The sequence below is a fragment of the Capsicum annuum genome, chromosome 7, assembly GCF_002878395.1.
Source record: "Capsicum annuum cultivar UCD-10X-F1 chromosome 7, UCD10Xv1.1, whole genome shotgun sequence".
NCBI classification, from domain to species: domain Eukaryota; kingdom Viridiplantae; phylum Streptophyta; class Magnoliopsida; order Solanales; family Solanaceae; genus Capsicum; species Capsicum annuum.
The window spans coordinates 9,524,235-9,535,184 of NC_061117.1; the positions used below are offsets into that span (position 1 = coordinate 9,524,235).

The following is a 10,950-nucleotide window of genomic DNA, read 5'->3' on the forward strand; positions in this document are numbered from 1 at the left end:
TTGTTTGGGCTTAATTATCTATAAAACTATTTGGAATCCATTTGAAAGATAATCATCATTTACTATCTTCTTTTAATAGCTTCTATATGCCTAAAATGAAATGTGTTATTCAAATTAGAGAAAAGACATCAAAAATTTCTAAATTTATTCGCCTAATTTACTTTAACCCTTTAACTTTATTGATATTTGTATATCCTCTTCTCCCCAAACAACTTTCAGGTGGATTAAATACCACCTCTAATGCTAACGTGACATAAAAGAAAAAGCATGTATTTTAAAGAAAATAACAAATGTATGTCCCACTATACATACAAAGAAAAATATTCCCATACCCAACTTCGTTTATTCTTCCAATCCCCCCACCCCCACCCACTCCACTCCCTTTGTTCTTCGTTCTTCTGTAAACATCCTACAGTCCCTTTTCTCCAATAAAAAAAAAATCTACCACTTCGTTTCTCCTTCTTCAAACTTACCTTCACCCCTTCTACACTTAAATCCTCATATATTTTTTTTCTTTTTTAAAGCTTTTTTCATTCTTCACGATAAACTAAAGAGCATAAAATCATCAAAACTTTGTTCCTATTAGAATTTAAATTTTCGTCAAACAAAAAAATCACATTAACATATCTTATGATTTCAAGAATTAATTAGTGTTGGATTTTATGATAATTAGAACTTTCACTACAAAAAAAGGCCAAATTGCAGGGGTTAATTTTATGATTTGCGGGGGTTCAAAATGTAATTACGACGGTTCTCAAAACCTCCAGAATACGAGCCGTCACAAATGATTTGCTGCGATTTTTTTCCGACTCCAATAATTATTTTGCAGCGGTTATTGACCCCCGTAATTCAAAATTTAATTCTTTTTATAATAAATTTTTATTTAAAACTTGCGGGGGTTTAAACCTCCGCAATTATTTTTTTTTAAATTTAGTATGGCCCATCAATTTTCAATATCTAGATTTTAATTTTAGCTCAAATTTAATTGTTCATTTAGGCATAACCTACAATCCAATATTTATTGAATTCATATATCATTAATACAACCGAGTAATTAAACATTGTAATTGACAAGCATATCAAAACTACATTGAACATTAAACTTCAAAATTAAATTTTCAATATTAACATCTTCAAACTCTAAATTTTCAACATTAACTAGTATCTTCAAACTACAAAATCAAATTTAAACAAAAAACCTTCAATATTCTAAGATTCACTCCAACCATACAATTACATCATCATAAATGAATATCCAAGACAAATGCAACGAAATCAAAGATTGTCATTAGGATCATTATCATTACGTGATCTCCTTGCATCCATAAGTGAAATGGGTCCACTAGCCGCATCACTTGGCTACATAAAAATGCAAAGTATAAGAACAAATCGATAAACTTTCAGTCCTTATTATAAAGAAGAAGTTATATGAACACCATGCTTTAACAATAAGTTTTTTTTTTCACTAGTGAAAAGTAATTGTAGCTTATCAACTACCAATAGAATTTTTATTGCATCACTGTTCTATTTGAAGATATTAAAAGCTGCATCACTGTCCTATTTTAAATCATAGATCATATTCTTCAACTTTTTTAATATGACATAGGAGTTCAGTCAACTAGGAAAACATACCAATCGAGCAATAGTCCAGGAACCTATTCAATAACATAAATGAGACATAACATCCTCAGTGAAATTTCCCCGGTCTCTATGCTGTAAGTGCTCCTAATGTGTCACCAATAATCTTTGCATGAGCAATATCTCTAACAACAATATTCCTTTTATAAATTTGCTGAAGCAAAGCTTAATGAATTTCATACAGAGCTATCTCTGTTTCAGGCACATAACCAGCTAATTTCGACTATTTTTTCATTCCTCATGCCTTGTTACAAGTGGATCAGATGCCTTAAACTCATAGCTTGTTGTTTTGTAGGTATGAAAATTTTCAAACTCTCTAACTAGGGTCTGAATTAACAGCATTCTTAATAAATATTCAAAGAAGGTGGAATTAGTCCATATTCTCATGAACTCCAGTGTCAATAATTTATATGTTGTTGAATGTAATTGGTTATTTCATAAATTACATTTTACTATTTAATAGTACATAAATTTTACAAATATTTGTATCCAAGTTTTCTATAACTAATTCACTCTACCACCATTTTTTGTTTCTCTTTTAGCTCATTAGCTCTCATATATACTTGTACACACACTTTTTACTTAATCACATGCAGTAAGATTTTATTTTCTGCTAGCTAGATAGACAATTCAAAAATCAAAAGCTTGCAATGTTAAGAGGAGGGATGATGATTATGGGAGTTAAAGCTTCTGATTTTTGGACTACAGCTCTTCACTTTAGTGGACAGACACCTATGAAGAAAATCAATGTTGTTTTCCAGCCAACAATAATTCACATAAGAAACAACTTTACACAATAACGCAGCTAACATCTCTGCTGATCATATTAAGGTTATGGATGGGGTAGAACTGAACAGTCATGTTGGTGAAGTCAATGCCAGAACTGATAAGGTAAGGACACAACAGAACAAATGGCCTCAAAAAAGAAGTAACAAGAACTTTACTTACTGCTGTGGGAGAAACCATTTAAGGAGAATCAAAGAGCCCCGCAAATTATTCTGGTATCGTTCCTTCTTTCATTATCATATATGCCTCAAAGCATTCATTATCTGATTGTGAGAATTCATCATTTGAGCAAAGTTTTCTCGACATTGAAACGAATAAGAACCTCCACTACTTTAAGAACTTGTACCACTAAAATGAGGTCTATCTTGTTTAAAAACTCTAATAGGAACAGCTCCTAATCCCAAGCATCTCATCCTTCCAGAGTGCTCTGGTCCTAGAACCTTACCAACAGCATCGTTTGGCGAAACTTGACTCATCTATGGTACTTTGGGTCAATCCTGACTCAATTTTTTCCTGCATATAGAAAATGTGTTGTCAAAATAAATTAAAAATAGAAATTTATTTGGCATACCGTGGTTGATTACTCTAAAGAATTTATGTCACATAAGAATAACTCACACATATTTCTTTTGTCGCTTCATTAAGATATACTCCATCTTGATTCTTATGAGTAGCAATGTACATTTGTGCTTGTCCAGGCCATTGTCCTGTCTCGGGCATCTATAAATTAAAAAACATAATCAAAATAATTTACTACGTAGGAATAATTACATTCGAGGTTAATTCACTCACCATTTCAGCGCTTCTTGTAGCATTGGCTTTGGAGCCACCAGTGTGTGGAATTGTCCGTTTCTGTCGATTTTCACGGTTCCTTTGACGCATTTTCTTACAAAAATATATTTAAACCTCAATTAGAAAAAAATAATTATACAACTATAAAGAAATTCATTTACATAAATACCTTTGTTAATTCTTTAAAATTGTATTCAATAAAAGAAACTCATTGATCCGGTGGCATCCCATCAAGCACCTTATCCAAAATCTGAGCTTTACTTTTAAGTGGATCATCAACTTTATTCCACGTGTTAATCTTATTTGCAGCCCACTTTTTTTCAATAGATAAAGAAACATGTCATCGAACAATTGATTCGGCTGTGTTAAAGAAGAATTTGGGCTTCAAAATGAAAATTTTTGTTAGCTTTTTTACAACATGCAAATATAAAATTCAACAACAAAATTAACCAATGGTATAGTCATCAGATTTTAGAGCAAATACCTTTATAATATGTTCGAAGACGCGGTTAAAGTATGTTATAGGTAAACTCGACCATTTCTCAAAGTTGATTGGAAATAAAGAGCAGTCACACGCTAATATTCCACAAAAGCGCGAAAGTAGGCTACGTGCTTCCCCAAATGGTTCATCATAAACATCAAACTTAACCACAATACATTCTTCACCAGTTAAATTCAGTACTTCCATAGCTTTCACTTTGATTTTCTTGACATTATTTCTTGAATTTGTTATAAGAAAAAAGATTGGGTGAAGCTATGAGAGACATTAAATTGGCTTAGAAAGGTTTGTTGAATATATATTGATAGTATGAAGTATTTACCTATTGTGTCTATGACCCAATGCATATTCGATTCACGTCTAGAACGTTTTTGGGGTGCAGCCTCATCTGTTGGAGCTGGTTTTGATGAGTCCTGAGTTGTTGGAGTTGAATGTGATATAGAATGAACTGACTGAGATGACTATGATGAGTCTTGATTTTCCAGACGAAGATGTGATGTAGAGTGAACTGATCGAGATAGTTGTGATAAGTTCCGACCAACTGGATATGATGTGATGAGTCTCGACCCACAGAAAATGGCTGTGATGAGTCCCGACCAACAGGAGCTGGCTGTGATAAGTCCCGACCAACAGGAGATAGCTCCACTGAGTCCCAATCAATAGAAGATGGATGTGATGTCAAGTGAACTGACAGAGATGGTTGTGATTCAGGGAAAATTGTCGAACCCGGATGTGAAGTGTCCTGATCTATAGAAGTTGGATGGGATGCTGAATAAACTGGTCGAGATGTTTGTGGAGCATGCTGAATTGGTGGAGACAAATTTGTTTTTTCCAGAAAAATAGGTGTTGATTCAGTACCTTGTGATGTAGATTCCAACGGACCTAGTTTTTTCTTTTTCGGTAACTGGTTGAACCTTGGCATATCTTCAGTAAACAATGTAGTGATTAGTAAGATGACATCTGGGAAGTTACACCTCACAGTAGTAACACTATAGCACAACTACAGTAGACTTCACTAACGCATATTAATTAAATAATTATAAGCAACAGTAGACTACTCATACTGGTTTTCTTGCTCTAGTAGAAGGTGTTGGAAGAAGATATATGAAGGTAGAGCTATGAAAGTAATTTGGGCTAAAACGCAAAGCTCTCAGACCTATACTAAAGTCCTTGAAAACTAAAGAATACAAAGGTGTTGCGCTTTTTCTCAGACCTATGAAGTATATGCTCTCTTCTGTCTTCTGTCTTGCATATGCTCAAAGCTCTCAGACCTATAAAGCATATGCTCTCTTCTGTCTTACGCTTTTTCTCTTTATTTTTTCCCTTTCCATTTATTGAGGAGCTCATAATCTATAGTGTGCAGTATGGAACAGCTAAACAAAGAACAAAACCCTACAGATCCTTTTTCATTAACTAAAATAAGTTATTTACAACATCATACTAGTGTAATCTCAAAAGTGGGGTCTAGGGAGGGAGGTGTATATGCAGCCTTACCCCTAACTTGTGAGGGTAGAGAGGTTGTTTCCGATAGACCCTCAGCCCAAGAAAAACATATAAAAAAACTAGTATATAAAACAAATACATAGTGAAAAAGTTATGCTAAAAACCTACAAAGAAGATTACTCCATACAACCTTTTTATTGTATCAAATATTATGAGGCATACGTATAATACCTGGTATATTTAAACATTAGGAGATATTTAAATAGATGATATTTCTAAAAAAAATATCCACCATATATTCCAAACAAAGATATTGGTGGATTACAAGCTGAAGTTGGTAGACATGAACCTAGACTAGCATTAGACGATGGGTAAGTGGTATGAATGACCTTATCCATCTCTGCGATGGAGTTGTTTCAATGTTGAAACCTGGCAGTTTCTTTGCATTTGAGGTAACTATCCATGTTCTGGATCAAGCTTTTTTATCTTTCCTGTTTAACTTGTCATTCTGGATCCTGATGGAAAAAGGGAAAGTTTCTGAGCTTTTGAGAAAGTGTTATATGCTAGGCATGGTTGTTTTGTCCTCCCAATATTTTATATTTCCTTATTAACTATCCCTTTTATCATGTTGCTGCAGACAAATGGTGATGAACAGAGCAAATTCCTAGTCCATTACATTGAGACCAAGAAGCAAGGTAGCTTCTCTAAAGTGAAGACAGTATCAGATTTTGCTGGCATCCAGAGATTTATAACAAGATTTAGAGGAAGATGATCGGTAACAATCACGGGGGTAAGGGGTAGGGTGTTTACCAGATTCTTTGCTCTTGGTTTGAACTATTCAATTTTGCTCTTTGGACTTACAGAATGATACAATATCATCTGTCATCTTGTGCAAAGAAACTTTTACCACTCTCAGAAAGGCACACTTCAGTACTATAATATAGTCTCATAAGCAGAAAGCTCTGAATCAAAAGGAGGTAGTTCACAAACTGGAAAACAAACGCAATCAGAAGGAGAATCAAATGCCAGTTCATACAATTCCTTACTGTACGTGGACCTGGAATGATCATTGAGAGGAAAAATTTTTATTGTTTCATACACAACCAAGGAGGAAGATTGTATGGAAACACAACCACTGGCCAAATGCTATAGTTAGTACTCGTTGCTCCAAAAGGATTGAACCATCACTAGCTAGTCCTAATCGAACATTTTGAGGATCAAAAGCAAATTCGGGATAATTGGTATTAAGCCTTTTCCATGCTTCACCATCTCGAGGGTGCCTTAATATCCCATTTTTGTTATGATCCGTTGCATTCCATCTCATATGCTCTGCAATTTTAGAGGACATAAACAGTCTTTGTAATCTTGGTTTTAATGGAAAGTAGCGCAAAACTTTTGCAGGCTTCTCTTGCTTCTTTTTTTATTTCTTACTTGTACTAGGAGCATAATCAAGATTGCTATCCTTCTCAAACTTCCATCTAGAAGTGTGAAAGTACTTGCATGATTCTGCATTAACATCATCTTCCCAGTACAACATGCAATCATTTCGGCAAGTATCTATCTTGATATAATCAAGGCACAACTTGTTGATGGTTTTCTTATCCTCATAAAAAGATATAGGGATCTTTGCAAATTTAAATGCATCCCTGAGTAGATCTAGCAGCATAGCCATTCCCTTATCACTTAATCCAGACAAACACTTTATGTGATAAAACTTTAACAAAAGTTCCAACTTTGAATACTTGGATCCTTCATACAAATCTTCGCTTCCATCTTTAAGCAATTCAAAATAATCTTTGTTATTTGAACCAGACAAATCATGTAAAATTTCTTCTTCTCCCGCTACTTATGACGAACCTGCATTAACAGTCTCATGCCTTAAACCCCCGAATGCTTCATTAATCAATAATTCAATAGGATTTTCAAAAGGTTGTGCATCTTGAGTGACCTCTATGTTTCTGGAATTAGGCAAAACATCTGTTTCCCCATGCACAACCCAAGTGACATAATGTTTAGGGAAATCCTTATTCATCAAATGGTGAAACACCACTTCTTTTGTTTGCCACTTTTTGAAACCACATATAGGACATGGGCACTTTATTTTATCTCCTATAACTTCATTGGTAAATGCAAAATCTAGAAACTGATTCAAACCAAGAAAATACTCTGGTGTGTTTCTTGGCATTCCAATCCAAGATCTATCCATTGAAGAATTTGATGAATATGCTAAATATCACCTATAAGATTTCATAAATAAGAAAAGTGAACGTAATAGAAAATAAATAAATTAATGAACTCTATCAAAGTACGTACATAACAAAATATCTTATGAAAAATTACTCTAACATATAATTATGATGTCTGGATCAATTTTTCCACAACTCGACTAACTTTACAGACATAGAAAATAAGTTCAACGACATCTATTTATTTGGTAATGTTATGTTATACAAATATTATTTACTAAGTTCAACCATAATCAGTACATCTATTTATTTGGTAACTAAGAAATTCCCACACTAATAGCACACAATTCGAAACGTAGTGATTGAATCATAGAGTAAATAATAATGTCGAATAAGGCAGTACAACTAGGATAATGTTATGTTATACAAGCATTATTTACTAAGTTCAAGAATGGAAAATGTTGGTTTACATGGTCATTGGCCCCAAGCATAGCTAAAACATAACATAATAAGCACATCCCAATTACACAATAATAAGAATGAAGAAGCTAACCTTCAAATTGTGATTCACCTCAAGATAGAGCTTGGCTCAAGTAAAACAATCCAAATCCCCAAAGAAAACTAACGGGAGTACAAGAACTTAATAATGAAATGAACCAGAATCTATGTCCACAATTTTGTCCAAGATCTAAGTAATTTCCAACATCTGTTCATCATGAATCATTTGAAAATAAACATGACTCTTTGAACAAGTTTCAGAAGTTGAAGATCAATCCAGCAACATCCAAAGTTCTATCTTAAAGAAGACATTTCTTGTCTACGTCACAAGCCAAAGAAAAATAAAGACAGCAGGAACTTTGCTCAAATTACTATTAGCAACAATAAATTATAAACTACCATGTTCTCAAAATGGAAAATGGATATCAAGTTAATGATATCAGTTCAACATTCAAATAGATAGGAATCAGAGGAAACCTAGAAATAGCCTAAGGCAGACTTGTAACATTGTAAGAAAACTATGGGTTTGTCAATGGCCAGGATGTCCTCCAGTTTTTTTATTATTTAACAATATTTCAATAAACAAAATTTTACTTTCCAATTAATTTATGGTTCAGAATTCTGTTTGGAGGAAAGAAAGCAAGAATTTCCTCTTGACCTCTTCATAAAAGCTGACCGGGAATGAATATCACATAGAAGAGTCCAAAAAAAGGAAACAATGGCATGGACCTTTTTCTTTCTCTTCATCACAATTGAAAGAAACCTAATCACATGCCATATGAATATTGCAGAAAATTGAAAGCAGTATGTGCTAAAAGAGAAGAAAATAGAGTCCCCATATTTCAGACACATTATAAGAGACAATAAGAGAGAATTAAGTCAAAAATTTTAACTAGACAAACTCGAAGGCAAAACCTCATTGACTGATGGAGTTACTCGTCTTTTCATCTCAACTGGGTAATGTGGGGAACAAGTTCGAGTCTTGTCCTAAATTTGCTCCACATTGGAAATTTTTCTGAGTGGGTCTTAACAATTTTATGCAATCACATATTTTCTATGTTTGATTTATTTCCTAGAGTATGAAAAGGAAAATATTTCTCACATATCCTACATAAAAGGAGAGGTCACATACATTTCCAAAACATCATAAAGTTAAAACGAAAGTAGTACATTCTGAACTATCTCTCACATATCTTACTAGCAAGTCTCAGGATTCAAACTTATGTTTTGGCCTAATATTTCCATATTCTCTGCCGGTGGCTTAAGCGTCATTGTCCCTTCTTTGAATCCAACCTGAAAAAAGCAAGTACTGGTTAGTCTAAATGTGCAAAGAGTGTTTGCTTGTCCACCATTGGGAAATACTCTAAAAACTTATGAAGGTTTATCAAGATAATCTCTTTGTTGTTCTGCATCACCGTGATAGTCATTCTTACTCGACTGTACTAAGCAGCTTGATCATGCTCTATCTTTGCATAAGATATATTACAAGTAACACACTAAAGAAGGTACCTATATTCTTGATGAACTTCGAACTTCAAATGCAGCTGTTGCACTGAAAGACAAGGTGGCAACAGGTCTTGATAATGTAGTTGAGTTTTCTATGGTAAGGTTGCGTGTACTAATCGCTTGGCTGATCTTTTCGACCTTCAATAAAGGAATCGTAACCACGGCCAGAAGAGGTAACAGCTTAAAAAATACCGTAAACCTGATACATCAAGAAGCAACATAAGGGTGAGTTTATGCATGTTAAAGTTCTATTGTAGTATCTTCACAATTTCCTTTTGCAGAATGAAAGGGTTACATTTCCAATTGGTTTAACTCTTCATATGCATTTTTGTACATTGCAACCAACACCAGCAATACAATGTCTATACATGGTATCGTGGGACGACGACAACAACAATATAACATACCTAGTGTATTCCCACAAAGTGGATCATCCGCCAAGACATAGTGCTTCAAATTGCAGTTAATTGACAAAAAATTTGTAGTTATATCAGAGTATCCTCACATCAATAAGCCAAGATATTCTAATCTAAGCAAAGTCAAAATCTAATCCATAAGCCCCTTTGCCAGTTTTAGGAGGATTACAAAACTGGAATAAAATTACAAAGTTCCATTTAACCTAGCTAGCAAGTAGCTTGGTTAGTTTGAACAAACTAAAAAGAAGCAAAAGTTTACTTCCACACAAAAAACCAGTCATACAATAGAGATATCTAAATTGGGAGATAGTGCTAGATTTCTCTAAGGACGTAATGCTATGGGAATCTTCTTCATCATCTGAAATTTCTATAATTTCTGGGATATTCTTGTTTCCTCGTAAAAAGTACAGTGAAAACAGCAAGGTACAGGCGTAAGGATGGTTAAATAGAACTTATGCTTTACCTTTTCAAGAGAACATTGAACCTGATGAAGGGGTGTTGTCATCTGATTCTGGCTTCTGAAAAGATTACGTCCACTGTTGGAATTCTTGTTCATCTTCACAAATATCCACTGATGAAGTAGTTGTTCGTCTTCACATTGAACTTCATGATTTGGGGAAAGTAAGAGAGAGACAATTTTTTGGGGAAAGTGAGAGAGAGACAAATGTTTTTGGGGGAAATAAAAGGGAAATACTGTGGTATTTTTTTTATAGATAGCGGGGGTTAAAACCTCCACAAATTATATAATTTGGACCCCTATTTTTGGCAATGAATAACAGGTGTTAAAACCCCCACAAACTACATAATTTTTTTTTATATATAGCGGAGGTTTAAACCGCCGAATATTATATAATTTTTAGTGACGGATTTTTAATCCTTGCATTTAATATAATTTTGCAGGGGTTAAAATAACGCCCGCAATTAAACCCATTTTTTGTAGTATTTTGAGATCAAAATGTTAAAATTGTATTTTTTTTTCTTTCTTGAAGGATCTAATCCATATTCAATTTTAGCAGATCTTTTAACCTCAAACGTCAAAAAAAGAAAAATCAATAAGGATTTTAATGAAAGATTCATATTATTGCAATTTCACGTCAATGGATAAAGACGAAGAAAATGTAGAAATACAAAAGATATTGGTGAAACATCTTTTGAATAAATTGAGACTGAATGAGTTCTCTACCTA

The 10,950-nt window shown here is 33.7% G+C and overlaps 1 long non-coding RNA gene across 5 annotated transcripts; it reads right to left on the reverse strand.

Annotated features, from left to right (window-relative positions):
• Positions 1 to 1,103: 1,103 nt before the first annotated feature.
• Positions 1,104 to 10,489, reverse strand: LOC107877694. Of its 5 annotated transcripts, none has more exons than XR_007057589.1 (8): positions 10,228 to 10,489; positions 9,352 to 9,547; positions 3,701 to 9,135; positions 3,386 to 3,598; positions 3,217 to 3,309; positions 3,043 to 3,144; positions 2,587 to 2,937; positions 1,104 to 1,359 (listed from the first exon to the last, which is right to left on the reverse strand). It is a non-coding gene; the product is annotated as an uncharacterized LOC107877694 (long non-coding RNA). The 5 variants fall into 5 exon arrangements; XR_007057588.1 differs by having other exon boundaries at positions 1,125 to 1,359; positions 3,386 to 3,935; positions 4,038 to 9,135; XR_007057591.1 differs by having other exon boundaries at positions 1,125 to 1,359; positions 3,386 to 7,395; positions 9,013 to 9,135; positions 10,228 to 10,484.
• Positions 10,490 to 10,950: the final 461 nt, after the last annotated feature.